We start from the raw sequence: 3224 nt of genomic DNA, 5'->3' as shown, positions 1-3224 counted from the left end.
GGGGGCGAGGAATGCAGGCAGCCTCCAGAAGCCATCAAAGGCAAGGAAATGTTTCCTTCCTAGAGCCTCCAGAATAATGCAGTCCTGCTGTCATCTTGATTTTAGTCTAGTGAAACAGCTTTGGACTTCTGACCTTCAGAAATGTAAGAGAGTAAGTTTGTGTTGTTTTAAGCCACTAAGGTTGTGGTGATTTGTTATAGCAGCAATCGGACATTAATACTTTCGGTTAATATGATGCCACGCATTTATTTATTTTTATATTTTATAATTTCTTTCCCATCGATACTGGATTAAAAAAATTTAGGCTGCGCTGGGTCTTAGTTGCAGCATGTGGGATCTTTGCTGTGGCATGCATGCAGGATCTAGTTCGACCAGGGATGGAACCCCCTGCATTGGGAGCACAGAGTCTTACCCACTGGACCACCAGGGAAGTCCCACATTTGTTTATCTTTTAATGTTAAACCAACTTGTATTCCTGGGCTAAACCTCATTTGGTCATGATATATTAGCCATTTTAAATATTGTCAGGTTGGATTTGCTAAAATTTTGTTTAGAATTTCATATCTATGCCCACGAGGGTTGTTGTTTTGGAGTTTTCTTTCTGATAATGTCTTTGGCTTTGTTATCAATCAGAGTAATGCTGGCCACTTAAAAGTATTTTTTCCTTTAATTTTCTGGAAGAGTTTTTGTTGAATTGATATTATGGCTTCCTTAAATACTTGCTAGAATTCTCCACTGAAATCATTTGATCCTGTAGTCTTTTTTTTGGAGGGTTTTTAACCATACATTCTATTTATTTAACAGATATAGGGCTCTTCAGGTTATCTGTTTCTTTTCGAGTGAGCTTTGGTAGCTTGTGTTTCAACGAATTTGTCCATTTCATCTAAGTTGTCAAATTTATTTGCAGAAAACTGTTCATAATATTCCCTTGTTCCTTTTAATATTGGTAGAATCTGTAGTGATGTCACTTCTCTCATTCCTGATATTGGTATTTTGTGTCTTTTCTCTTTTTTCCTTATCAGTCTAGCTAGAAATTTTATCAACTTTATTAATTTCTTTAAAGAATCACTTTTGGGCTTTATTGACTTTCTTTTTTTTTCTTTCTTTTTTATTATTTATTATATTATTTTTTATCTTTATTATTCTCTTTCTAATGCTTACTTTGGGTTTAATTTGCTCCTCCCCATTTCTTTGTAAAAATTGAGGTATAATTGACATATAACATTATATTAGTTTCAGGAGTGCAGCATAATGATTAGATTTTTGTATATATTCCAAAATGATCACCATAATAAGTCTAGTTAACATCTGTCACCTTATATAGTTACAAGTTTTTTTGTGATAAGAACTTTTAAGATTTGCTCTCTTATTTTCAAATATGCAACACAGTATTATTATTATTATTATTTTGATACCAATCACTTGCATTTATTTCAGGATGATACTAAATTATAACCCTGTTAAACATCTATAGGATATTTTATTTTTGCAAAGACAGGTCCTTTAAAAAAACCTGACATCATAATAATATAAGACATATCAAAATTAGATTAAAAATATAGGTCATTGGGCTTCCCTGGTGGCGCAGTGGTTGAGAATCCGCCTGCCGATGCAGGAGACACGGGTTCGTGCCCTGGTCCGGGAAGATCCCACATGCCGCGGAGCAACTAAGCCCGTGAGCCATGGCCGCTGAGCCTGTGCGTCCGGAGCCTGTGCTCCGCAACGGGAGAGGCCACAACAGTGAGAGGCCCGCATACCGCAAAAAAAAAAAAAAAAAATATAGGTCATTGCTCTCATTCACTCTGTCCTAGTGTTAAAGATGTTACAAAGATACACAGAATATCACCTTGCTGGTCTCTTTTGGGGAGGCTACATTCAAGTTGACAAAAAGTACCCCTACATTTACAGACACAGGTGTTGTCAAAGGGGTCTTTCTCTGACTTTAGCAAAGATAAGCAGTCTAAATTGTATTCTTTATACTGCGTGCTTAACTACGCCATGTTTGGCGTGTGGTATTATTATTCTCCTACAGGAGTAAGATCCCACTTTCTCAAAGCCTTTCCCCAAACTTTTCTAGAAATAAAGCTTAAATATCATGTATTTCAAGCCTTCAAAATAAAATGTTATCCTCATATATACATGTACCATGTTGGTATATTCATATATATCCTATCCAATTGCAGGCTAAGCAAAGACATGCATTTAGAGGTGTATTAATGTATTAAAGCAAACGACAACCCTGCTTAATATCAAGAGAAGCTGTGACCTTCCATGTAGTGTTTGATAGAGAAAACACTGATTTTTGACACATTGTCTTATTTTATTCAAATATCAGCCTGCTCATACATGGTCCAAGAACACTCAAATAATAAAGCAAATATAATCACATGTTAAAGACTGGTCTTCAAACATCATAGCCAACGATGCCACGCTTGCCTATGATCTCGCCAACAGAAACCCACATCCACACCTCAGTGGCCACCAAACCATTCAGTAGAGCTTCCTTAACTGTGAGCTGTTTGAAGCTACTGGTTTGAGCACTATTGACAAATTTTTTTCAAGCTGTGAATAGCTGTAGGGATCTCAGCAGGGCTTGGAGGAACCAACTCAACTTTGGCTTAGTGCCAAAATGTGGCCACTCGAGCTTCAAGTAAATCACAGCAGCGTTGACCAGTGCCAGGGCCTTCTCTGTGAAGTTATGGACAAACCGGGCCATGGTTCTAGGACAGAAAGTCCATTGCCCTCACTGGCTGGCTGAATGTCACCCCATAACACAGCATTATTAACTATAGTCATCATGCTGTACATTACATCCCCAGGACTTATTTATTTTATGGCTGGAAATTTGTCCTTTTTGATTCTCTTCACCCATTTCCCCCTCTACCCCTCAATTTCTTAAGGTAGAAAGTCAATGATCTGAGACCTTTTTTCTTTTCTAGTATCAGCATTTAATGCTATAAAGTTACTTTTAAGTACTGTTATAGTGGCATACCACTAATTTTGTGTTTTTCTTTTGTGTTGTGTTTTCATTTTCATTTGGTTCAAAGTACTTCATAATTTCCCTTTTGATTTCTTCTTTGACTTATGGGTTATTAAAAGTGTGTTATTTAGTTTCCAAGTATTTGGTGATTTTTCTCATATCTTTCTGTTATTGATTTCTAATTTAATTCCATTGTGGTCAGAGAACATTCTTTGTATGACTTGAAGCCTTTTAAATTTATACA

General features: G+C 36.5%; 1 pseudogene; it reads right to left on the bottom strand.

Moving 5' to 3' along the window:
- Nucleotides 1–2404: 2404 nt before the first annotated feature.
- On the bottom strand, nt 2405–2716 carry LOC131746251 (ATP synthase subunit g, mitochondrial pseudogene; annotated as a pseudogene).
- Between the last annotated feature and the right edge of the window lie 508 nt (nt 2717–3224).

The sequence above is a fragment of the Kogia breviceps genome, chromosome 1, assembly GCF_026419965.1.
Source record: "Kogia breviceps isolate mKogBre1 chromosome 1, mKogBre1 haplotype 1, whole genome shotgun sequence".
NCBI lineage: Eukaryota > Metazoa > Chordata > Mammalia > Artiodactyla > Physeteridae > Kogia > Kogia breviceps.
The sequence above is the reverse complement of the archived record's forward strand: the minus strand, read 5'-3'. Positions and strand labels throughout refer to the sequence as shown.